The 27605-nt window shown below is 42.3% G+C and overlaps 1 long non-coding RNA gene across 1 annotated transcript; it reads right to left on the bottom strand.

Annotated features, from left to right (window-relative positions):
• Window positions 1-14: 14 nt before the first annotated feature.
• On the bottom strand, window positions 15-26777 carry LOC110296766 (uncharacterized). Its single transcript, XR_002378207.2, has 3 exons — window positions 26700-26777; window positions 1515-1722; window positions 15-289 (listed from the first exon to the last, which is right to left on the bottom strand). It is a non-coding gene; the product is annotated as an uncharacterized LOC110296766 (long non-coding RNA).
• Window positions 26778-27605: the final 828 nt, after the last annotated feature.

Below are 27605 nucleotides of genomic sequence, written 5' to 3'. Positions count from 1 at the left end.
GCACAACTCTCTGATATCATCATATCTTCTCTTTATTATCATTACATACTCCTGAGTCTGAACCATGTCTCGCCAAAGCAGGCACAATATTCATCTTCTGAGTCTTGGTGCTCTGCATCACTGGCTTCACCCCTCAGATTATCTTGTCTCCAGGTAAAATGTAGCTAGCCCTCCATGGGGCTTCAAGAATCCACTCTCTTCTGGGCCTCTCTTCTCAAAGAGCAGATTTGAACTCCACTCTGTACTTGCCATGGACCTCAGTGATTTGTCTCCAAAGCAAGCCTGGAACCTGGGAAAGAAGCCAGAATTAGCAAAAGAAGCCCAGGACACCAAAAGTGCCTTCAATAGACTGTCTTTGTGCTCCATGCTTTACTCTAGTCAATCCCAGAGGAAGGGGTGGGTGAAGATCCTAGACTGCGAGTCCTTTCTACTCCAGCCACCCCATTCAGATCCTCCCTTCCAGACTCTTTCATATGATGTCTGAGCCTCAGTGTATGGCCTGATAAACAAATACAAAACTCAAACTAAAGACTGGAAAAACAAAATTCTTGTCACCTACAATGAATTCCAAAAACTAAACAGCAAAACGATCAAGTTAACTTCTCAAAAGATGAAATACAAATGATCAATAAATACTTTTAAAATTGTTCAACATCTTTAGCCATCAGAAACATTCAAATTGAAACTGCTTTGGAATTCCATCTCACCCCAGTCAGAAACACTATCATCAAAATAAACATATGGTGGGGAGGGGTGCTACTTATACACTAGTGATACAAAGGTAAAGTGGAGACACCAGTTTGGAAATCAGTATGGAGGTTTCTTAAGAAACTAAAACTGGAACTACTACATGATCCCACTACACCACTTCTAAGTATATACAGAAAGGCTTCTTAACTCAGCATACCACAGCAATGTTTGCACAACCATATTTAATTGCTGTACTACTCACATTAGCAATATATAGAACCAGCAGATTCCAGTTAAAGCAATGGATAGAGAAAATGTGGTACGTGTAAGCAATGAATGTTTTTCAGTCATAAAGCAGAATAAAAGCACAGCATACTTGGGGAAATGAACAGAACAGAACTTGTTAAGCAAAATAATCCAGACACAGAAGGACAAATGCCATATTTTCTTTCATATTAAAAAATCTAAATTTAAACTTAAATAGGCAGACAGAGAGAGATACACACAGAAAGAGACATGCACACAGAGACACTTAGAGAGGAGAAGGAAATAGAGAATTGTGGGGGAAAACAGAAGGCAATGGAATATGTATGTCATGAAGGCAGAAGTAAGGACAACTTGGGGGCATGAATAAGATCACCAAGATGATGCAGACATTAAAGAAGGCTGGGGAATGGATAGGAACCCAGAGTAACTGCAACTCTGCAGGTGTGTGCATGTGCATGGGGCACAAATTCCATACTGAAATCCATTACTTTGTATGCTAAGATTAAAAACTTAGAGACTGGAAAAACAAAAGTACAGGCTCAAATGCAAGTACTCACGTCTGGTGTCAGGAAGCCCAATGTAATGGGTCCACTCTAGTATTCTCTTCAGGACAAAGATGGAGGATGCCTAGGTGCAGAGGACATTCCAGTGGTCTTTCATTGTTGTGAAAAAAATATCAGGAAAAAAAATCATCTTAAGGTCTGAAAGGTTTATTTAGGTTCCTGGTCTCAGCCTCAGCAGTCCATGAGTCCATTGTTATTAGTCCTGTGGTGACATAGAACATCATAGCAGATGCACACAGAAGAAAGCTGCTCACCGGAGGCATCCAGGGAGCAGAGACCAAAAACAAAGAAGTATCTGGGGACAAAGACAAAACCTTTCAAAGGTCCCATCTCCAGTGACCTACTTCCTCAACTCGGCTGCACTTCCTAAGAGCCGGTTCCACTATGAGCTCATCACCAGATTTGCCCATTGATGCAGATAGCATCCTCCTTATCCAGCCACCTCTCAGGGGTACCACTGCCTGGAGAGCAGGCCTTTAACAGCTAAATCTCAACACTGCTACCAAAGCCACCTGGCCTTGGAAGATTTCTGTAAGCCTCTGGCCTGCAACCACTACTTGCTTCTCATCTTTCAAGTCAGGAGGTGAGCTAATTTCTTGGCTGAATCAACTCAACAGAGAGCCAAAATGGTTTGATAGCCATCTAATTTGAAACCAATGTAATAGGCCAATCCAGAAAATTTGGTCCACAATGGAATTCATGACTTGAAATTTGTTTCCACTGTCTCAGAAACCAGGTGTGCAGAACACTTCATGCTGGTGGAGTCGTCTGTATAATAATAGAGTGGACCCTTAAAAACCTTAGAATCAGATGTGCATGACAGACTCTTAGGATATATGTAATAGTCCAGCCCCTAGATCTTAGCCATGGCTTTGTCCCTGACCCCAACGCTGTTAGTTCTTTTTGTATACCTCCTCCTCTGTGACCAGACTATGTTTACGCTCATCATCTCCAGGATGTCACAATCAGGATTAAGTTACAATCAGCTCCATTGTCACCCCCTCAATGAGGTCTTTTGACAACTGTGTCTACAGTACATCCTATCCTCTGTCACTGTTCTGTTTCCTCTGGCTGGCTGTCCCAACCTAGGGTGACTCACTCGCTTCTTGTTGACACCCTCGGCTCCCCCTCAGCACCTTCATTGCCAAGTTCCAGAGACCCAGGAGGGGGTCCCTGGCACCAAGCAGATTCCCAGCCTGGGTGACTTAATGCTAGTTCCTCCCTTCAGATGAAGCATCTGTGGCCTAGGGAGGTTAGTCCCTCACAAACACCACCAGTCAGCACTCCAGTCCTTAAGGCTCCAGCAGAGCCCAGGGCTCCTCTCCTGCAGCCTCACCCTGGCTCTAAGGTTTAGCTCTTTGACAAGTCTCCAAATAGAAAAAATAACCATTCTCTGGAAGATAGTTTTGAAACCCTTCCCACTTAAGTTGAAAAGCAGGAGCCCAGGGGCAAGCTGGCTATTAAGGAAACAATGGTATCCATGGGCAAGAACTTTTCAGATGTAACATTGCTGGTGTTTATATTGAAGAGGAAAAGAGGGATGCTTAACTCATCATTGTAAGCTCACTCTATGAGACAATTGAAAACGGACCTCAAAATTAAATGCCCTGCCTTTGTGTTCTTTACCTGGTGGAGAACATGAATATTTGGGCACTATTTGTCTTTAAAAAACAAAGGAGTGGTAATCATGAAAATAGCCTTATATTTGTGTTAAATATAACTTAATAAAATTCCAATTGCTATTTTAACTTGTTTACCAGCATGAAGCCTGTCATTGGTCCTCATGTGATATTCTCCAGTAATTACATATATGGATTTTAAAGAAATGTAATCTGTATGGAAATAAATGTAAATTCTATACCCTAAGAGAAGAGCATTCTTTATTGGAGGCTTATGAGGAGTATCTTCAGGGGTGCTATTATGATATGAGACCTGTTCTTTAATAAAGAAAGTATGGCATCACTAATCTTTCACCCTTCTATGTATTTGTGTGTTGGCACATGAGCGCTAGAGCAGAAGTCAGAGGACAACTTGAAGGAGTCAGTCCTCTCTCTCTCTACCACATGGGCTCTAGGCATCAAGCCCAGTTCATCAGACTTGGTTGGTATCAAGTACCTTTGCCCACTAAGCCAATTTGCCAGTCCAGTATCATCAATTTTTTTAAAATCCTAGTAGCATCCTGGGACACGAAATAAATAACAGCCCAGTGCCCTGCCTGGTAAGACTCTTTCTACACCTTAACACCTCACATGAGTAAGGACAGAGATAAAGAGGAGGTGTTTCTCCATCTCAGAGGCTCTGAGCATTAGAAGAGAGCCGAGAGCGAGGATAGCCTTTTCTACCATTCCTGTACTCTAACCACTGTCCCAAGGAAATGACTTGTGAGAACAGGTCTCGGTATAAAGCTGGCATGGTGCAGGCATGGAGAATTCCCCAATCGCTGCACCCACATAGAACTGAGCAGCTAGCTATACCACAGCCTTCAGTGAGTCTAAATAAGGGTCATATCCCATTCTTGCCTCCTCCTAGCCTTTCGCTGATGGAAACCATGATGATCCCACAGGGCCCATGAGTGAAAAGACAGAGCCACAGGAGCAGAACACCAATTTTGGATAACATGGACCCTGGCATTCACACTGCCCTTGGGCACAAGCCTCTTAGAGTGACCATGGATTCCCTTCTCTGGCTCTTAGTCAAGTCAACCTCAGCTCAGCTCTGAACTCCAAGGCCAGAACACAAAGGAAGTCTACTTGAGTCGGAAGGGTGTGGCCTCGGGGAAGTCAGCAGGTCAACGAGCCTCCAGGGTCCACTATGCCATTGGCAGGCCCCATGCCGTACTGGCCAAGGCACCGCCCTATGTGGTTTTGGAGCACGTCTGCCTCACATAGAAAAGATTGCTTCCTTTGCTCTTGGATTTTCCCCCAGCCTCGGCCCCTGAGAATGAATGCACAATAACAGGTGGAAACCGAATGCTGCTCACGAGAACAACGGCTCTCCACAAGTGCCAAGGGCCACCAACATACTTTAAACCCAAGGGGCTTAACCTCAGACACTCAGCCCTGCCACCCTGGGTAAGAGGGCTATGAACTCAAAACAAGTCATGCTGAAACAACATTACCGCCCACAGCCTCTCTAAAGGCAGCCTGTTCTTGGACCCTGTGGACGTGTGTCCATTCATTGAAGTTGGCCTCCTCTGCCTGTCTGTCTGGGTGCTAAGATATCTGTGCATGCTGCATACATGTGAAACCAAAACCTGACTTGTAGGAAATACCTTCTCTCTGCCATAATGAAATCTTCCTCAGAATAACTACAAGTGTTGGGGGGGGGGGTCACCCTTCTCAGTACTTTTGGTTCAGTTTCCAAAAGTGTAAGGTCAAGAATGAAGTTGTCCCCAGCAGCAAAGCTGAATAAAGGTAGCACCTAGGCCAGAGCACTTCCTTAGCATTCAGGAAGCCTGGGGTTCAACTCCCTAGCGCTACACACACACACACACACACACACACACAAAACTAACAAACAAAAAAAACAAGAACAAATCAACATAAAAATCTAGTATCTGTGGGAGTTAGGCACTCTCCTGAGCCCAGCCCCTGCCCACATGTCATGAAGACCCAGAGAGCTACAACAGTATTGAGGCCAGCGCTCTCCCCAGAGCAGTGGAAGTAAAATGGCAGAAGATAGGATTTGAAATCTATACAGACAGCTTGGGTTGACACTCTGAATCAGGCCCCAAAGAGATGCAGGAGCTGAATCTGGGTTGTTCCAAGAGTCTGCTTGCAGTTCTATGTGTGCAAGTGACCAGCCTGCTCCATAGACATATTAGCAACCAACACCTGGTCATGCTTTGATATAGATCCATGTCATCTAGAAGATCAGAAAGGCCACGGAGTCCTAGGCCAAGGTCCTGATGGGAGATTTTTATTCCATTTCTGTAGTTTTTCTGATGCCCCCTAGAGATTGACAGCCCATGACCTGCTCCATAAAAATCATAAGTGACTATATAGGCAGATGGAACTAGCCTCATGCAAGTCAGTGAATTCAATGAGTTCAAAGAAGACATGAAAACTAACTCAATGAACTTAAAGAGGATAAAAATTAACGCCTGAGCGGTGGCCAAGAAAACACAAATACACAGCTGAAATAAATGAGGAAGATGAGTCAAGATGTGAAAACTGTACTCAGTAAAGAGAACTAGTGAAGAGCACGTGGAATGAAATGAAGATGGAACTAAAAACAAAAAAATAAACCAACCTCAATTAGCCAATTAAAAAATTCAAGGGGCTCCAATAAGGCAGACAAAGTAGAGGAACGGGACCACTCAAGCAAAGAATGTGGAAAAAGTTACTAAGAGAGACATGCAAAAAGGGTGGGACATCATCGTGCGATCAAATCTTTGAATTAAAGGCATAGGTAAAGAAGAAGAATCCTAGATCAATGACACAGACCAGATCTTCAATGTGGTCCTAGAAGAAAATTCCCCTAAATTAAGGTAAAGCAACATATCCATACAAATACAAGACACACAGCACACCAACTAGGCATGTCCAGAAAAGAAACTCCCTATGGCATATTATAGTGAAAACATTAAATATACAGAACAAAGAGGGGACACAGAAAGCAAAAAAGAGAAAACAAAATTCCACACATAAAGGAAAACTCATCAGAACAACGATTTCTCAGTGGAGTCTTTTAAGTCTGGAAGAGCCCGCAGCAATGCACCCCAAGTTAAAAAAAAAAAAAGAAAAAAACAGAGCTTGAAACCTAAACCGCTTAACTCAGCAAAACTATCTGTCATAGTTGCAGGATACAGAAAAACTTTCCATGACATAAACCAGTTAAAAGAATTCATGTCTGTCAAACCAGCCCTAGAGAGAATTCTAGAAACAATGTTCTGGGCTGAAGAAACAAAAAAGCATAGGAGAGATTACAGAAACCAAGCAAATGAAGCTACAGTTATGGAATCACAAAATAGAAATAATAAGATAAACCAAAAAAAAGATAGTGACCGGCACACATCTTTCAATAGCTTTATATACTGATGGCCTCAATTCCACAATCAAAGCAAATAGGGTAGTTCAATGGATTAAGAAGCAAAATCTCGTATCTCTGTTGTCTACAAAAAAAAGTATAATACTTTCCACGATAGGAGCAACCAACAAGTAAAAGGATAGAAAACCCTATTCTAAGCAAATGAGACCAAGAAGCAAGCCATGTCGCTATCTTAGTATTGACAAAATAGACTTCAAACTAAAACTAATCAAAATAAATAAAGACAGACAGCTCATTCTAACCAGAGAACCATTAACCAAAAAGACATTACAATCCCATATAAACATGCACTAACCTCTGGCACACCCAATTTCATAAAAGCAAACTATTGAACTTAAAGACAAAGATTAAATCCAAGTCAGTAATAGTAAATGATTTTAATACCAGACTTTCTCCCAAAAGACAGGTCATCTGGACAAAACAAAACAAACAAACAAACAAAAACAGAGAGACTCAGAATTAAACGGCATCTTACAGCAAATGAACCTAACAGACATCTACAGAATTCGTCAACAAACAATGAACATTCCACTTAGCAACCTGTGGAAGCTTCTATAAAATAGACCACAACCTCAGACAAAATAAATCTTAATAAGTTGAAATAATTCCATGTATCCTATCTGACCATAATATAATAAAGCATACAATCAATAGCAAGTGGATATGTACTAATTACACAAACTCATGGAGATTAAATAACAAACTACTGAATGATGAATGAGTCAATGAAGAAACCAAGAAAAATTTAAACTAACTAAATAAAAGTCCTGGCACTAAATGAAAATGAAAACACAGCTCAACAAACCCTTGGGACACATAAAACATTTCCCAAGAGGGAAATTCAGAGACCAAAGCCACTATATTTAAAAAAAAAAAAAAAAAAAAAGTACAATTGAAGAGTTTGGAAAAACAAGAACAAGCCAACCCAAACCCAGCAGACAGCAAGGAACAATAAAAATCAGAGAAGAAAAATGAGTTAGAAGGAAAGAAAACAACACAAAGAACCAATAAAGCTAAGGCTGGTTCCTTAAGAAGATAAACAAGATGAACAAACTCTTGGCTTAATTAAGCAAAAGAAAGAAAGAGATGACACCAATTAGCAGAATCAGAGATGAACAGGGAAATGTTAACAACAGACATCAAAGAAATTACAGTTAACATATGAGAATACTTCAAAAACCATTACGCTTTTGAAGTTAGAAATTTTAAGCTAGAAAATTTGAAAGAGATGGATAAATGTCTAGATGCATCCAAATTACAAAGATGAAGAGCTATAGGCAATTAATCACTCATGACAGAGGGAGAACCAGTCTTCTCCAGGACCAAGCTCCCCAAAGTCACAAGCTCTAAACACAGACACATATGAGCAACACTGCACCACCTCACCAGGTTAAACGTGTGTGTGTGTGTGTGTGTGTGTGTGTGTGTGTGTGTGTGTGTGTGTGCTCGCCTTCGCGTGCTTCATGTGCATACTTGGGTGTGCACATGCACATATGCACATGTGTATTTAAGAAAAGAGCCATGAATTTGAGGAGTGTAGATAACACAGATGCCTAACCCAAGAAGGAAGGAAAGGTAAGAATTGATGTAAATCCTCAATTATAAAATTCTCAAAATATAAACAAAAAGTCACTAGTTTCTCCTGTGCCTAGGCCAAGATAAATGGTCTTTGTCTACCCATACTCACACACCAGAAATCCATTCTGGAGAAGTGTCCGTGAAGAACTTCAAATCCATAACCCCTGTGAGCCTGGGGCAGGCAGTCTTCATTCTTTCCAGAAAGTAGGTAGGAAGACCATACTTCATCAGAACCCAAAACTTAAGCTGGAGGCTAATGAAAAAGACTGTCTCCCAAGACAGAAGTCTCATATGAGATGGCCCAACCCCGCATTTGACTGTTGAGGTTTGCTCTTGCTGTGTATTGTAAGGCTAGGTGTGGGCCACCAAGACCTGGTTGTCCCAGAGACAAAGAATCTGCACGTAGAACCAAGTGACAGTGTGACCTTGCCCCAAGTTATTTCTGATTGGTAAACAAAGATTCCAATAGCTAATAGTTGGGCAGAAGAGACATAGGTGGGGTTTAGAATTCCCAGGCTTGGGGGTCAGAGGAGAACTATGAGTCAGGGGAAGATGGTAGAGGAGGAAGAGAAGTTGCCATGGAGTAGGTGAGTTGGGAAAACATGGCGCTGAGGGCTGGCTACTTGGAGTTAAAAGGAGCCCAGATGAAACATAGTAAGTAATAAATCGGGGTTATTGATAGAAAAGTAAATTCTAATGGCATAGGAGATAGATATCTGCCCAGTTCTTGTGCTGTTTAAGGCTTATTGTAAATATAAAGATTATGTGTGTCTTTTAGCCAGGAACCAAATAGTCAAAAGCAGGGTAGAAACTCCAGATTAGTATTAAAAATGTCTTCTTCCCCATTAGGGCTACCACACAGTTTTTGGGGTACACAAGGAGAATGCATGAATGACTAGGAAACCAAGCTCACTTCAAAGTCTGCTAAGAGCCCTGAGACTGGCAATATCCAGGGAGAGACAAAGGAATGGCTGATGGAGACCAGGTGTCAGACCAGCTATCAGCCCAAGCTCTCCTCTTCTGTAACTTCCCTGAAAGGAAAGACCCAGCATCAGGGTGGCTGCACTGTGCTAGCAAGCTGCCCTCCCACTCAGCCTGCCTGACGCTGAGCTGGACAGTCTTTCCTAGTGCCTGAGGTAATTCTTCCCTCTAGCCTGAACCCCAGGAAAGTCTACCATAGGTATGCACATTGTCTATGCCCAGGCGTACTATAAGAACTAGATGGGGGACCCCAAATCTAAACTCTCTGAGAATAACTTCCCCTAAGCTGAAGGCCTCAGTGTAACCCTGTACAGCATTTGAAATGAGCTCCGGTTGTAGGAGACTGGGGGCCTATGAAATCTTCCTCCTTCAAAATAGTTTTCTAATTTATAGAGTTGACATCTACTCGAGAGAAAAAGAGTTGGATTTATTGCTGGTAAAATAATAAGTATGTAACATGATGCCTCTCTAAACCTCACTATGTATTTTTATAGGCCGGTCAGTAATTGTCTCCAGTTCTGTAGCTCTGACAGGCCAGGAGAGGACTCTCTGTCTCCCTATGGAAGGAGAGAGTCCAAGGCCAGCCTAGCAGGAAGACTGCAGGACAGGGCAGCACCAGGAAGAAGACAAGAACACGAGGCCCAAGAACAAGAGAATCAGGAAGCCATGGAGACAGACAGAGGTGGTGAGCAGGGCTGGAGGGAGCCAGGAGCGCATTCACAACAAACTCACAACAAACTCAGGAACCCTATTCTTACTCCATCCAGGCAATGACTATCCCTTCAGGGCTTCCTCCTGGTAAATCGGGCACAATGAGGATTCCCAAGGGTGACTCATTCTGTCCCCAGCCTGGCCTCTTCCCTTTATGAGCTTTGTCCACCCCACCCCCCACTCCCCCCTCCCTGCCAAAAAAAAAAAAAAAGGTAGCCAAATTAGGAATGCTCAGAAATCTAAAGGCACCAATTCTACTGGCCAGTCACCTCCATCCTTCACATTTTTTTGCCTGGTTCATGCTGAGAATATCCATAAAATTCCTCAGCAAAGATGGGTATTTATCAAACCCCAGTGGCTTCTACAGAAGGCAACCCAGACACTTCTGTGTCGTGGTAGAACTGAGCTAGAGAAGTTGAAATAGGCATGTCCCTGAAGCACAAGGAAGGCTGCCATTGGCCTAGACATTATCCAAGTTGACACAGTTGACAGCTCAGCTGCAGAAGGGCGCCAAGGAAGAGACATGTACTCTGTGACCCCCATCTCCAGTGCTCCTCTTAGATGCAGTGAAGGGTTGTCAAAGGAGCTCACCACCAGGCTGGGGTCTGGAGGACAAGATATTCATGGAAGCTTCCAGAAGGCACTGAGTTTCAGCATCTGAGAATAGAGTTGTAGGATTTGGGGCAGGGGAGTTGGTCTTTATTATTTTTGTTCTTTAGGCCAACTCATAAAAATTATAAATATGAATGTGTACAGCATGATGTTTGACTCCATGAATGCACTGTGTAAAGACAGCTGCCACTTTAAAAACTACCATTTCCATTTGTATTGGCCTATATTTGTTGTATATCATGGTAGGTTTCATAAACAATATATTGCAAGAATATCGTGTTCCTTGATTATATTCATCACCCCCTTCCGTTGATTGAGCCCCTCCTCTTGCGCGCATCCGACTCGACCAGCAAGAACGACGCTGCAACAGGATCCTTCTGCACATGTTTATTGGGAGAGCTTGATTGTAGAGGTGGATAGACCCCGAGCCCAGAACTGGTGCTGCTTATATAGGCCTAGGAGAGGCGTGTCTCACACCCAGATTGGTTATGCACTATACCTCATTTGCATGTTCCTCATCTGATTGGCTACTTTCTCTCAGTATCTCACAGAACCTCATTAACATACCTCATTTGCATGTCTCACATCTGATTGGTTATTCTCTTAGTACTTTGCAGAGCCTCATTATCATGCCCAGGCCAGGCAGTGTTTTGGTGAAAAACTTTACTGCATAAGTAAGCATTGGTCGTTTGCTCAAACTTATGCGTGGTGGCCAGCAGAAGCCTGCGCCACTCTGCAACGGCACATGTGGCTTCCCACACCCTCCTACCTCTCCCAACAGTTGCCTTCTTCTTCTACTCCACTTACATACCGTACGTTTATGTAAGTGTCAGTGTGTGAGTAGGTGTATGAGTGTGTGTGAGTATGTGTGTGTGAGTGTGAGTATGTATATGAGTATGTGTGAGTATATGCGTGAGGGTGTGTGTAGATGTGTATGAGTGTATGTGTGTGTGTGTGTGTGTCTGTTTGAGTGAGAGTGTGAGTATTCTGTTTGAGTGTGTAAGTGTGGGGGTGTGTATGTGTGTTAGTATATGAGTGTATTATAAATGTGTGTGAGTGTGTGTGTGTGTGTGTGGTTTAATGAACCTATATAACATTAAGGATCCACAAATAAGAAAAAGTGTGCTATTTATTTCTCCAAGTGTAACTTACTTTCTTTGATATGACTATCCCCAATTACAACCATTTCCTACCATTTGGCATAACTACCTCCTTTTTAGAGCTAAAGAAAAAAAAAGCTCCATGGTGTATATGCACCACATTATCCTTATGTGTTCATCTGTTGATGGCCACTATTGCAAATGTTTATTAGCCATGTGTACTTTGTCTTTGGAGAATTATCTGGTCATTTCACTAGCCTCCTTGCCCACTGTGTTGCTTGGTTTTGAGGCTGAGTTGCTCAGTATTTGGTTCGGGGGGGTTCTTTATGTAATCTGGGTATCATCCAGCTGTCAGGTATACATCAGCAAATATCACTCATGTCACTCAGTTGACTTTCCCCTTGCTGTGCAGAAGCTTTTGCGTTTCATGTAAGCCCACTTGTGAGTATTTGGTGTGATTTCCTGAGCTGCGTGAGCTATTTTCAAAATGTCCTCACCTTTGCCTGTACAGTTAAGTGTTTTCTCTGTTTTCCTCTAGAAGTTTAAACAAGACTCATATTAAGGTCTTTGAAAAACTTTGGCCCATGTGGGTTGATTTTGATTTTTTATTGATTGATTGTGTGTATACACACTCATGCAGACACATGTACTCATGCATGCATGCACATGAATGGGAAGGGGGGGTCAGTGCACAAATGCGTGATAAACATGTGGAGGTCACAGGACACCTCCCAAGAGTAGATTCTTTCTTGCTTCCCAGGGATCCAGGGATCAAATCCAGGTCAACAGGCTTGTATCCAGCTGCATTCAAACATCTCTACCCATTGACAATCTCACCAGCCCTTAGGCTGATTTTATTCCTACTCGTGGGGATTTCAAGATTTCCCAGTATTATCTTTGAGGAGTCCATCTTTTTCCAATGTTCGTTTTTGACATGTTTGTCAAATATTAAGTGGATGCACTCTATGGGTTTCATTCTGGATCCTTTATTGATTTCTGTGTCTATGTTGTGCCAATACCATGCTGTTTTTGTTATTATGACTTTGTGGTATAACTTGAAACCAAGTTTTGTGATACTTTCAGCATTGTTCAGCACCCTGGGCTTTTTAATGATTCCATATAAATTTTACTACTGTTTGATCTAGTTCTGTGAAAAAATGACATCAGAACGTGGGAGGGAGGGTTGTATGGAATCTGTAGATTAGTTATATATCTGTTTCCACTGCATTCATTTTTCCAATCCATGAAAGTGAGCAGTCTTTCCACTTTCTACTGTCTTTTTTCTGTCTCTTTTATCTATTTAAATTTCATCTATTTTAAATTTTTTTTATTGTATAGGTTTTCCACTTCTTTTGTTGAGTTTTTTCCTGTGTATTTTATGGTTTTGAAAGCTATTAAAAATAGGTCTGCTTTCTTGTTTACCTGGTTTCTTTCTTAACATGTCCATTATTTGACATATAGAAAAGCTACTGGTTTTTATGTTGATTTTGTATCATCAGATCTAGGATCTTTCTGGTGGTGTCTTTAGAGTCTTTTACATAGATACTGACATATAATCTGCAAAGAAAAATACTGCAATCTCTTCCTTTCTTACTTGTATCTATCTTTCTCTTGTCTTATTGTATCAATGGGTCTACACTGCACCAAAACAGATAAAATACCAGTTTAAGAGGGAAGGCTTTGAGTTTTTCTTCATTTAGTATAGTATTAACTGTAAATATATCATATATGGCCTTTACTGAGTTGAAATATGACCCTTCTATTCTACTGTCTCTCATGCTTTTATCACCAAGATATATTGGACTCTGTCAAAGGCTTTTTCTGCATTTTTGAGATGATCATGTGACTCTACTAACTTGATGTACTGCTCTCATTGATTTGTAGATGCTAAATCATTTTTGCTCCCTGGAATGAGGACCAGGTGATAACCAAAGGTTCTCTGATGCGTTGCTGGTTATAGTGTGTTTTGTTGAGTATGCTTGAGCCCATATTCATCAAGACAAACCGATAGTTTTCTGTTGTGCTTTGCTTTTATCTGGCCTTATCAGCATAATTAATGTTGGCTTCATAAAATGAATCTGGTAGTGGTTTGCCTGTTCTATGTGATGGGATATTTGAAGAATATTAGTGTTCCTTTCTAAAGGTCTGGTATAGTTCCACAGTGAATTCATCTGGCCTGGGCTTTTGTGGTACAGGGGCTTCACTACTGTTTCAGTCTCATTAAGTATACATCTATTTAAGTTGTTTACATGCTCCCAGTTTAAGTTTGTTCAGCATCTGTGTATCTAGTAATCTACCCATTTCTGGTAAGTTTCCCAGTTTGTTGGAGTATATATTTTCAATATATGCCTGAATAATCCTCTGAACTTCATTGATATATATTGTAAAATATCTCCTTCTTATCTCTAATTGTATTAATTTCTGTCTTTATTTTGGTTGGTTTAGTTCAATTTCTCAATCTTCCTTATCTTTAAAAAAATCCAGTTTGTCATTATTTTATTTGTTATTTTGTTTGAATTTAATTAATTTCTTTGTTGACTTTATTATTTCTTTCCATCAACTGGCTTGGGGTTTGGCTTGTTTATGTTTTTCTAAGACTTGAAGCATATTATTAGGTTATTTATTTAAGATTTCTTTAATTTTTTAATGTAGGCAATTAGAGCTAGAACCCTGCTCTTAAATCGTATACCAGAGGTTCTGGTTTGCTGTATAGTAATTTTTTTAAGCTCCAGATATTTTAAAACATCTTTATTTTATTTCGGAGAAGTTTTATGACTGCTAAGAAAAATATGTATCCTACTGTGGTGGGTGGAATATTCTGCAGATCTATGTTAACTTGATTAGATCTATAATATGATCTAATTCTGATGTTTCTTTGTAATTTTTTTATGGAAGGCCTATGTACTGGCATTTTCTCAAGTGAGAGATTCTCAACCCAGATATATCTAGGATTCTGTGAATTTGACAAAAAACAACTGGTGCAAAATCTTTCACTAGATTTGAGACGTTCCTTCTATGATTGTATTAAATATACTATCGATGACTTTACTTTAAATTCTTTCCCTTGTGTTCTCATTATTCCTATATTTCATTTATTATTTTATTATATATAAATATAAGTTACATATATTTATATCTAAATTACATATAAAATATCAAACGTTATATATTTTATTATATAGGGCTACTAAATAAGGTAATTTTCATATAAGAATATAATGTACTTGGAGCATATTTTCCCCAAACCCTTCCAGTCTCCACTTTTTCTGTCTTTCCCTCATTAGCACATTTTTGTTTCCCAGATAATTTCCCTCTTTTTTTCATATAATGAATGGTAATATATAGGACTCACAAATAAGAGTAAACTTGTGCTGTCTCTCTGAGACTGACTTAATTTGCTTAATATAGTCATCACCAATTTCGCCCAGTTTGTTTTTTTTTTTAAACAAATGATGTAATGACTCTTCTTTATCGCTAAAGGAATAAATTGAATGCGATGTACTCATAGTCAAGGTATTTGAAGAATTGGTCCCAGTTCATGACAGGTTTAGGCCATGAGGCCTTACTGGAGGAAGGATATCCCTGGGGACAGGCTTTGAGGTGTCAAAGACTCCCACCATTGCCAGCTGATTTCTCACCTCACATTTGCTGTTTAAGATGTCAGTCCCAGCTCGCTGCTCCAATTGCCATGCCTGCCTGCTATCCCACTCTCCCACTGTTAACAGGAGGTTCCCTCTGGAATCATAGGCCAAATAACCCCTTCCTGCTCTAAATAGCCTTGGTTGTGATATTTTTATCACAGCAATGGGAAAGTAACTAAGCTATACATAAATTACATTTCATTATCTCCTCCTGTTGTCAGATACTGAGATCAGATCCATAACTTATCTGCTTTGAATAGCATTTTAGTAAACATCAATGTGCGGGTATCTCTATGATATGTTGACCTGAAGTCTTTGGGTCAAAGTACAAAAAGTAGAATAGGCTAGTTATGTGGAAGGTTTATTTTCAGTCTGGAGAAATCTGCATTTTGATGTCTATAGAGACTGGACTCACAGTCCCACCAGCAGTGTTTTAAGAGTCTCTTTTTGTCCACATGCAACTGTTAATTTTTACAATCTCATATTTATACACTCTCGTGCAATGTATTACTATCTCTTGTCTCTCTCTCCCACTCTTGCTGGTCTTCATCTCACCTAGTCTCCACTCCCACTCTCATGTCTGCATTCTCTGCAGATTCCATGCAAATAGCCATAGCTGCTGTGTGTTCATGATTCTAATGGCTGTCAGATTCAGGAAGCAGCTTTTCCTAGAACACCACCCCCTTTGGGGGGATTTGGTTTTTCGAGACAGGGTTTCTCTATATAGCCCTGGCTGTCCTGGAATTCACTCAGTAGACCAGGCTGGCCTCGAACTAAGAAATCTGCCTGCCTCTGCCTCCCACATGCTGGGATTAAAGGCGTGCGCCACCACTGCCCAGCTACAATCTTTATTCCTCCTCTTCCATTGTGTCCACTAGACTTTGGAGGAGGTTATATACATGCCCTGTTTAACAGTCACTTATTCTCAGCAAGAACCAATGATGTCACTGCATTAACCACTTCCCGCTGTGGAAAGAAGCACCTCTAACCCAGGATGAGAGCAGCAGCAGTCTCTGTGTACAAGGCATTTGGGCAACCCCAAGCCATAGGCCAGCTCTACAGTGACAGCACATATTCCTTCCATGCAGACTTCAAATCCAATCAGAAAGCTCTTAGTTATCTCCCAAATAAGCATTTAGTACTGCACCAGTAAATATATCTTTCTTTGCAGATGGGTATTGCAACATACAATGGGCCACAAAGAAGTGGGGTCATTAATGCCCTTTCTTCCCCAGTGACTTTCAAACACTTTACACTATGAGTGCTAGCCGGCTGGTAAGAAGTCTCCAGCTCAGTTTCAGTTTCATGCCCGAATGAATGTGTATGGTGTTATGGGAGTTTGAATGAGAACGGTCCCTATAGGTTCATATATTTGAATGCTTAGTCACATGGGAATGCAACTGTTTGAAAGGATTAGAAGGATTAGGAGGCATGGCCTTATTGGAGTAGGTGTGGCTTTGTTAGAGTAAGTGTGTCACTGGGGAGTGAGTTTTGAGGTTTCAAAATCCCATGCCAGGCCCAGTGTCTTTCTCTGCCTGCCTCTCTGTTGATCAGGATGTAAAGCTCTCAGATACTGCTCCAGCACCATGCATGCTACCATGATTCCCATGGTGAAAATGGATTAAACCTCTGAAACTGTAAGACAGCCCCAACTGAATGCTTTCTTTTTTTTTAAGTGAGAGTTGCCCTTGCCATGGTGTCTCTTCACAGCAATAGAACAGTAACTAATACAAATGCTACTCACAGAAATCATTCTGATGGGCAACAAAGAGCAATGTAAGCAGCTCACAGGAAAGTTCTGTATATTTGGCACTAGGATTTTTGTTTAAAAATGCGTGGCTTCTGGAGACATTATCCTCACATATAGAGTACATCTATCAAAGTCATTTTCTTTTATTTCTAAGTTATATTTTAGTTTGTTATAAAGTACTGTTTCTGTATAATTTTTTATATATTCATTTTGATAACCCTCCCCCACAACCTCAAGCATTTCCTCTCCCCAGTCCCCATTTAAACCTTTCCACCTTAGTATTCCCTCCCTCTGCTTCCATATTGCATGTGTTTTACTATCTAACCACACAGACCTCTCTCCCACACCTTATGGCTCTTTCTTGCTCCCAGACGGTTGCTCTAATATAAGCAGAGAAATCTGACATTTCAAAGCTAAGATCTACTTATGACAGAGCATTTGTCTGCCTGGACCTTGGATAATGCAGTATAATATTTTCTAGTTCCATCAGTTTTCATTGTGAATATATACTGCAACTCATTAACCATTCACCAGTTGATACACATATGATGATTAATATTTCCTAGCTATTGTGAATAGAGCCACAGTGGATATTGATGTGCAGGTCTCTCTCCTTTGTGTATATAAGCAGAAGGGATATAATTGAGAAGGGATATAATTGAGTCACAAATATGTTATTTGTACTTTTCTAAGAAATCACATTGATTTCTACATCAGTCATGTTTTCTTAATAGTAGTCATTCTGACTGAGGACCAATAGAATCTCACAATACTTTCATTTGCATTTCCATGATGACTAATCAGATTGAACATGTTTTTAAAATGTTTATTGGTCATTTGTATTTCTTCTTTTTAAAGTTCTGATTTCAGATCCATGGCTCATTTATTAATTGAGTTGTTTTGGTTTGATTTTTTCTATAATATTCTGGGCTTGTTGTTATTGTTGTTTTTGTTGTCGTCGTCATCGTCGTCTCGTTGTTGTTTGTATATCCTATATATTAATCATCTTTTAGATACATAGCTACAAAATGTTTCTCCCACTCTGTATGCTGCCTCTTCCCTTACTGGTGATGTCACAATTCTTGTGCTTCTTCACTAGGGCGTATACCCCTGAGACTAGGTCACTGGCTGGTTTGTTTTGTTGTCACCTATATTCTTTGGGGGGGGGGCGGGAGGATATTTTCAGTGTTCAAGTGAAACAGGTTTGTAGTAGGATTGTGCTCAACCTGTAGCTCTATCCTGAGGATAGAGAGGTCAATGCAGAAGCAACAACTACTTATGATTGAAAGTACAGCAATAACTGATTAAAAACGCTCACCCTTTAAACTCCAGTCACTTTGGAGGCGTAAAGGGTGAAGACAACACAATGTACAGGCAGAATTACTAGGTGTAGTGACAGCCTTCAAAGGGTAAAGTGGAAAGAAAAGGAGCGACCAAGATTTGCAACTAATGTTGGAGAAACAGAGAGGAGGGAAGAAGAAAGGGGCAATAAAGGCAAAGTAGGGGATTAGGTACCTCCAGCTAAAGGTAAAGAAACACAGTCAGGAAGTCTAAAACTATCCCAGCTCTCAAGGGGTTAAGGCAAGATCCCCAACTCCAAGACAAACTGTATTCTTTGGGAAAGCCAATAAAAATTTAAAAATATAGTAAAACACAGGGAGAAAAAGGACAGGGCAATATATATTATGTCATATTACACTGCATATTATATGTTATATAATTATTATATTCTTGATATATTTTTTATATATGTGTGTATATATATGTGTGTGTATATATATATATGTGTGTGTGTGTGTATATATATGCATCTATATGTATATATATATGTATATATGTGTGTGTATATATATATATATCCCTATGGCCCCTGAGTATGTCTCCATGTAGTCCACTCCAGTCTCCAGTGTAAGGCTCAGACCAGATTTCTGTCTTGCATAGTACTCTGTCCCTCTGACTCAGAGTTCCCCTCTAACCTGAGGTCCATTGTAGGCCAGGTTATACAATACTGACCCACAACACCTGCTCTGGGTTCCCAATGTGAGTCATACAGAAAGGGACTTGGCATTGCCCGACTGCTGAGTCAGAATGACTCTGCACCTTCCCTGTGCCCCTGCTAGCTGTGCCTTCTGTTCCTCCCTCCATCCTTCTCTCCCACTCCTCCCTCCTCTCTTCCTGTCTCCAGCATCTTAAAATTACATTCCTGTATGTACAGTGCAAACTAACTAGGCCCTCTTTATCTGAAGCTGTGGTTCTGACCCTCGGCTGTTGCTCTCATGATGCGAGAACATTTTCCAGTCAGGGCTGAGCCCTCTGGAATGGGCTCCAGGCAACATCCTGCTTTAAGGTTTCTTTCTACTGCAGCTAGCGAGACTACACTGTCACCTACTTTGTAAGACTGCTGCTCTTCAATTATCCCTGATTCAGGCCCCCACAGACTTTGGAGGCCTGTGCATGGCTGTCACCCACTGTCTCCATGCGTTTATCATAAAAAGAAGCTTCAACATCCATGTCAGTCACACTCAGGAGCCCACGACAGCCAGGGTCCTGGAAGAGGTGTCAGAAGGAGGTCTATGGGGCTAATTAACAATCTGTCACCTCCCTCTTCTGATGAACACCACTGAGAGCTGCTCTCAGCAGAGCACAAGGATGTAACCCAGTAGTTCTAAGGATGCTTCCACAGTGGCCAGTAGGTCATCGGAACGTATTCATCTTAGAATGTTTCCTGTGGGAAGCTTTAGCTTAGCTAGAAGAGCGAGGGAGAGGAAAAGATGAATTGCAGGAGTTACTCCGCATGCTAAGGCACTGGGCTTTTTCCACCTCTCAACGTGCTGAATGTAATCCATTTCTCCAGACAAGCCATTTGTGGTTAAAAACAGGACCATGTCTCATGGGCATTTTTTTTACTTTATCTCCCTCTGCAACCATCACAGCACTAGGTCTGCCAGCCCTTGGTGCCCCATGCCTGGAAGCATGGTCTAGTTTTCCTCTTCCCTGTGGCTCTCTGGTTCCTTGGAGTGGTTAAGTTTAAAAGGGTGCTGTTTACAAAGACTTATGAACAACTGAAGAGGTTCTCATGGCTCCAAAGAGCTGCCTCAGAATGTACTTCTGTGTAAGACAGAAGGACAAACTCCATGGCCTGTGATGTCCTGAAGACTATATCTAAGAAAGGGGAGTAAGGAACAAAGGATCCCTATCTAAGGTTAGAAACAAGCAAAACATGTACAGGACTGAAACCCTTGGAGCCATGCTATAACATCACACAGTCTGCAAAGGCAGAACCGGACACCACACAGCCTATCCGCATTCAAACCCTGACCCCATCTATAATGCTCCTCGGCCTCTCTGGGTCCATCATGTTCTTTGAGAGCACTTCATGCCCAAGATCTGATGAAAGGTGATGGAAGGAAGCCAGTTAAGGGGAAGAGGACACTGTCGCTGTGTAAACACCAGCTCTACACCACCCAGACAAGGTACAGCCCTAGCCACATGAGTCAAGCTGACATCAACATACAAACATCATCTGTGTACCAGTTGGACCCTGGAACAAACAATAGGGTGCCATAGGCATCCAGTCATCAGTGCAAGAATGGAAAGACAAGGTCAAAGCCGACCCTCAAGGGTGCACATAATAAGGAGCATGATGAACCTGGCCTACAATCGTACACAAGTGTTAAGGAAAAGCATGAGATTTATGGTCCTCTCTGGCTCTGCAGGCTCTGAATCAAGTTGCAGGTAGAGCATTGATGCTATTATCATAGTTCTTAGTGTTAGAGACTTACAAGTCGAACATTAGAAGTATATGCCAGTCCATCCAAGCACACTGTATTAAAAAGTACATGTCAGGAGCCAGAATGAGCCAGGTTTTCAGAGGAAGGCCTCCCTACATACTGGCTACATCACACCTGTGAGTGGAAATGAGCAGTCTGGCCTTGTTGGACAGTAACAAGGGCTTCTCAGACAATTAGAGAGCAAGTGTCTTATCTGATACATAGGCAGCCAGGCCTCCGCAACAGAGGCAAGTTGCTTCAGGAGTCTAGGAGGTGTTGATCTGTGTGACACTGAGTAGTCCCATGGGTAGGAACACCCTTCTACCCAGCCCTGGCTTATTTCCAAGTCTTCAGCTTTTTAAAGCCGAAACAATGACAATTCTGACCCTTGTCGTTTCCTAAGAACACTTATGGGACAAAGTCAGTGCTGCAGTAAACAGCTTGGGAGCCAAAAGTCTCTGGCTCCAGCGAGCATGTCAGGAATGATTCATCTGATGAGAATTCTCTTTCTAAAGAGAGAAAGTCGGGTTAAACAAGGCCCTGCACACAGTAGTCTTCCTGTAGCAAACAAATCCCAACCAGATCCATCAGACCAGGTGAGGGCGTGCTCGTCCGCCAAGCCCACCTATGGCTGATGTGTCTGTGAGCTCAGACTTACAAATGAGAAGAGAAAGATGATGATGAAGAAAATGGACGAGGAGGAGAAAGGTGGAGGGGAGGAGGAAAGAGAGTGATGAGGAGCAAGATGAGGAGGTGGTGGAGAAGGAGGAGGAAGAAGATGAAAAGGAGGAGAAGGAAGAGGAAGAAGATGGAGGGGAGGAGGAAGAAGATGGAGGGGAGGAGGAAGGAAGAGAGTGGTAAGGAGGAGGAGGTGGGGGGGCAGAAGAAGAAGAGGAGGAGGTGATGATGGTGGCAACGGTAATGATAATTATGATAGAAATGCATTTATCAAAAAATGTTCACAGCCTTGCCTATAAGTCAGTCTAATGGTGGCATTCTCTCAACTTTGGTTCCTTCTTCCCAAATTACTCCATCTTGTGTCACATTGACAAAACTAACCCACACACCAACACTGTCTCAGAAGAGCAATAGGTCAATGGCATCTAGTTCTCCGTAGGGCAGAGTAAGGAGAAGGGATGCCTTCAGGGGATGGGGAATCACGTGGGCTCCAGAGGAAGCAATAGAAAAGCCATTGCCTGAAGGAGAGCCTGGTGCTGGGAAGCAGAATCTAGAGAACAGAATTATGGCCACCAAGATTTGGGCACCTGTGTTCAGGTGCACTTGATCTTGTGAGCTCAACAATTAGAGCTGTGCCTTGGTATTCATAGGTGATTAATTCCAGGACCCCCTTACAGGTGCCAAAATCTAAAGACTATGGCTTTTCATAAGTGTCCCCCAGAAAGTGCATATTCTGAAGGTTTAGTCAGCATCCTATTGTGACCAAGCAGGACCTATTAAAGGGAATTAGGTCACTGGAGTTGTGCCCTTAAAGGTGGTATTTGAACCCTAAGTCAATCTCCCTCTCCTCTCCTCTCCAATCTCTGTCTCTCTCTCTCTGTCTCTCTCTCTGTCTCTCTCTCTCCCTCCCTCCCTCCCTTCCTCCCTCCCCCCCCCCTCTGTATTTGCCATGAGGTGAACAATTTTCTTCCTCCACATGCTACTACTATCATATGCTGCTTGCCACAGGATTAAAACAACCAATTACAGCATGAAGTTAAAAGTTCATGAGTCAAAATAAACCTTTCTTCCTAAGTTTCTTACCTCAGATATTTTGTTACAGTGATGGAAAGCTGACTGACACACTGAGAAGAAATCTCATATAAAATAAGGCTCTGTCTGCATATAGCCTGCACACATTCTCATATGCTCTAACTCATCTCTAGATGGCTTACAGTGCCTAATACAATGCAAATGTTAGATAACGTTTTACTATAATGTAATTTATTAAGAGAATAGCAATAAGGAAGAAAGTCTATCTCTCTTCTGTATAGTATAGACAGTATTTGTTTTCATTGATTTTGATCAGAATGTGATTGAATGCACAGATGCTGAACCCATCGATATTAGGACCTCATGTGAAAGTTTCTGATTTCTTTAAAAACTCACTTGTGTCACATGATGTTTTTCTGGATGCTGTCTTAGAAGAGGGCATCTGATGCTTTGCTGAAAACAGACACTTGAGAGAGCATGTGATGTTTAGAAAGAATATAAATAGAGCCCACAGACAGTGAAAGGACATTCCTGCATTGTAATGATTCACTGGTCTTCACTGATCTTCACTGGTCTTCACTGGTCTTCGCTGGTCTTCACTGGTCTTCACTGGTCTTCTTCGCTGGCCCTGCAATACTTCGCTGATCTTCTCTGACCTTCACTTCATAGAGAGAAACGCACCAAAGAACTTCTTGTGTTATTTCAGTTGATACTGGCTGCTTCCGCTGAAGAGTGGAATCGCCTCCAAGAACTACTTCTAAACAGGTCCACAGACCCCTTTTTCTATTAACCTTCTTTCTCTCCCACCTCTGGTCAGTAGGCTAGAAAGGAAGTCCTGACTTGTCTTGTCATGCTGGCCTCCCTATCCTGACCATCCTCCATTGCACCCAAATCTTACACAAGAACCCTACATCATCCTCATCTGCTCTATATTTCCTTTGCCATGGTTTGTATCGCTTTCAGGCTTGCTCTATAATTTGTGAACCATATCAATTACTTGATGGCTGCCTGCCTCCTGTCCTACCCCACCCTCAGCTTAAGTGTTCTGCAGTCACAGGGGAGCAGGAACCATTGCCCGGCTCCCCATCTCCATCCCAGTACCTTGGGCCATGCCTGGCACATAGTAGGAGTGCTGAAGGACGTGAGCTGACTTGAACCTGAGCAGGCCCACCTGGTGGTCTGCACACCCACTCCCTGCTCTCGGCTGGTAATTGCTCAGCTGCAGCAATCCAGGCAGCTTCCCCACACAGACTCAGACCCAGCTCTCTGTCCAGACATGGATCTCCCTTCACCACTGATTGGAACCAGATGGGGTCTCAGCTGTAATACAATTGAGCACTGACTTCAGCAAAGTAAGTGAATTACCAAAATGTAGTCATTATAATCCATCTTCATCTTAGCGACACACTTGGCAAGCTATAATGAACCAGGACTTAAAAAGTGAATGGGAATTTGCCGAGCTCTCGGCTCTGCCCACAGGATCCAGAGCTGGCAGAGTTGTCATGTCTCTTGAGCTATTAAATGAGATGATGAGCACTTCGACCCACACACTCGGCCTTAATATACCTACTAGCCCAAGAGAGGGCTCTGTGATCACTCACCCTAAAACACCAGACTTGGGCAGACCTAGAAGGTCATGTAAACAAATTCCATCTGCTTGAAACCCATACCAGTCAATCACAGCTACTTCTCTTCCGAGCTGTACCAATGCCTGCTTTCCCTACTCCCATCCCAGATGTCCCACACACAGAGCAGATCAGTCAGCCTGAAAAGCAGCACAGCCTAAGCATGCTACGAAAGGCACTGAGCCCACACTGGACTCCCACCCAGGGCTTCTGACCACCAAGCTCTGAATCCCAGGGGAGAGCACTGAGTGAAACCAAGGGTGTCGGGTCCAAGTCTACTCACTCATCAGTCTTATCAGCATTAAAAGAGACAGGGCCAGACACTATTGCTTCCCAGTGTAATGTAACAGGAAGTGCCTAGCAGAGATATAGCATGCTCTTGCCAGAAAAAGAACCTGAATTTAATCAAGCCTTAGATATGACTACCAGTTTTCAGGAAGTATGGAAGATAAAAACACTTCAAGAAGAGATCAGTCAGCTAAATGTCCCTACAGGACAAGGCTGCATAACCCAGTTTCCCCGAGTAAACGCATAATAAAGACCCTGTCTACATCCTGTCTTTCACCCACAAAAGAACACTTTCAATGGGATGTGTCTGTTCGGTGTTAATGGTTGCTGTATCGGGTGTGAAAATAATACGATGGGGCAATTTAAATCCTCTTCTGTATGCAACCCATAATGATGGATTATGGGGAAAATATGGTGTCTAGAATTTCAAAATACTTCAGAGAAAAATAAGGACTAGATGAAGTCAGAACGGCCAAAGTGCTGATAATCGCTGAAGCTGGGAGACAGACAAGAGGTTGCACTCACTCTTTGGTCTGCTCTGTATGTTTAACAGTTCCCACCGAGCTGGCTAAAAGAACAAACAGCGTCTGGGAGTCAAACCTTTAACAATAAAAGCAACAGCCCAACTTGACTTAGATGCAGTCAAACATGTCCCCTGAAAGCTTTTCTATTACAAGAGACAGAGTGTGTGATTTAGGAGTTCTCACAAGCTTCCCAGACACATCCCAGGAAATCCAAAAGGAAAATGACCCCGTGAGAAAAATACACAGTTTGAGAAGAGTTATATGTTGTAGAATGTAAGATACTTAAACGCATATAATGAGTGGGGAAGTGCTTATAGAAATACATAGCATAAAAATACTAACATTATCATTAAGTTTGTAATTTTATAAATTGATGAGAGAGAATAATAACCCCCTACCCCAAAAGTGGGCAAGAGGCACCCAAGCAGAGAGACCCAAGAAGAACAAGGGAAACTACCTGGAAGTCAATGAGTAGAAAGGAAGAAACAAAAGAGCTGATCACTTGGAATAGAATCATCACATGTTGAAAAAAATGCCAAGGCTCCCACACCTTGACAAGGTGAGAGCATAAAAGAACACCCCTTAGTCTCCAGTGGGTGATAACTCAAGGGCACGGTTCCGCATCCCTGCTGTGTTGTGTGGTTCGTGTTCTCTACACATCTGCAGTACAGACTGCAGAGTCACACTGTGCACAGTCCTTCTGGCGTGGGTTTGTACGTCATCTAGAGTAAGAGTAAAGGCAGATCTTCCTCATGGAAGAGCCAGTCACCACTGAGGTCTATGAGCTGCCCGTGCCAGCAGAAGGCTTGAATCCTGATGCTGGCCCTATGCAATCGTAATTCGACTTTCTTCCTGTTCTATAAATGGAAACTTTGCACCTTCAGTCTGTAGCTTCCAGGAAACTGGAAGAGACATAGATCTTTGTTTGGGCTTATGTGCTAAAGCAACTTGTTAGAAACCTGATTTGCCAGATAGGTAATACTAAAATCATTTTTTAAAACTTGGTTTTCATCAGTCATGCCCCAGCTTCTAAGTCTCAGAATCTTAATCTACATGGTGGTCAACACCTTTGGTCCAAACACTAATTTTTAATCCCCAATGACAAGTGCCTCACATGCCAGGTGTTCTAAGATGAATTCTTAGAATTTTCCAGAAGCTCGATGTTCTCAGACCCAGGTTTGCCGTAGGATTTACCTTGTGGAGAGAAAATTCAGAGCTCATGAGCTGAGCAGTTTGTGGCTCAGTTCACGCCTGTCTGTATTAGCCTGGGGCTCAGAGTCTACGCAGAAGCCAGTTTGCCCAAGTTCTGGGTCCTAGAGCACAGAACCCCCTACTTCCGCAGCCAATCTGATAAAGCCAGAAGCACCTGCATGAAACCTGTTAAGAACTGATGATAACTAAAATGATTGCGTCTACGAACCAGTCCCCATGCTGAAGTTAGAGGGGACGCCTCGACTTCATCCAGATTCAAATCAAACCGGAATGCTGCAGTTTCCTAGAAACAGGAGGCCCTTACTGATGAGCACCAGAAGAGGAGAGACTGTTGCTGCTATCCATGCTGGGAACTGAAATCTCCGCCCCCTCCTTTCTTTCTTTCTTTTTTTTTTTTTTTTTTTTTTGGTTTTTCGAGACAGGGTTTCTCTGTGTAGCCCTGGCTGTCCTGGCACTCACTTTGTAGACCAGGCTGGCCTCGAACTCAGAAATCCGCCTGCCTCTGCCTCCCAAGTGCTGGGATTAAAGGCGTGCGCCACCACGCCCGGCTTTCTTACACTTAGAAACCAGAGACTGACATAAAAAGCAGACGAAAGAAGAAAATGAAAGCGACAACAACAGAGAATACCTTCTGGGTGATGTCCCGGATGGAGTTCTGAGGGTGGTTTGAATCTGCCGGAGAGCTAGGGGTGGGGGTGGGGGGTGGGGATGGGGGTGGGGGGTTGGAAGCTACATCAGAAGATCGGTGAGCACGTGATGAAGAAGGCACTGAACCTAGAGAGCTGGGCTGCATCTGGGATCAAGGCCAAAGAGCAGGGTCCACGTCAGCTGCTCCCTGGAGCCTTCCTTCAGGTTAATAAACACCTAACACAGTACGGACGATTTCCTAAACGCCCAACTCAGACGCCCGGTTTTGGTTTTGGGTTTTTTGTTTGTTTGTTTGTTTGGTTGGTTGGTTGGTTGGTTTGGTTTGGGTTTTTGGGTTTTGGGGTTTTGGGGTTTTTGGGTTTTTTGTTTTTGTTTTTGTTTTTGGTTTGGTTTGGTTTTGTTTGGCTTTTGTGTGTGCTCATTGTTAGTTAATGTACACATCTGATCTTAATATATGTGTGGGTTTATAGGTTAAAAAAAAACTAACAGCATTAAATTCATACTCATTAAATTTGCAGGCATACATAACTATGGCACAAAGTTCTTTAGAATGTGAGCCCAGGTTATGTTTTTAGAACCCGCATTCTTCCCTACAGCCATCTTGTGATAAGATGACACAGTCAGCCTGTGCCAGCGAATGAGGCTATCTCTGAGCCCACTTCTACAACTACTAGCTAATAGTTGTGCAAAAGATTGTGGGGTGGGGTGGGAGAGGGGCTAGGGTTAGGGTGTGTGCATGGCACTTGTAAGTGAGCAAGTGGCCCACCTGTCTGTGCCTGCTGATTTGGAATCCAACTCTCTACCATCTCATGGCCAAATTCAGAGATCTACTATCACGGTACAGAAAAGTGCTTCCTTGGGGCTGGAGAGAGGGCTCAGAAGTTAA

This window comes from Mus caroli, unplaced genomic scaffold, assembly GCF_978045245.1.
Source record: "Mus caroli unplaced genomic scaffold, Mus_caroli_1 scaffold_7, whole genome shotgun sequence".
Taxonomy (NCBI): Eukaryota; Metazoa; Chordata; class Mammalia; order Rodentia; family Muridae; genus Mus; species Mus caroli.
This window is presented reverse-complemented; position numbering and strand designations above follow the sequence as displayed.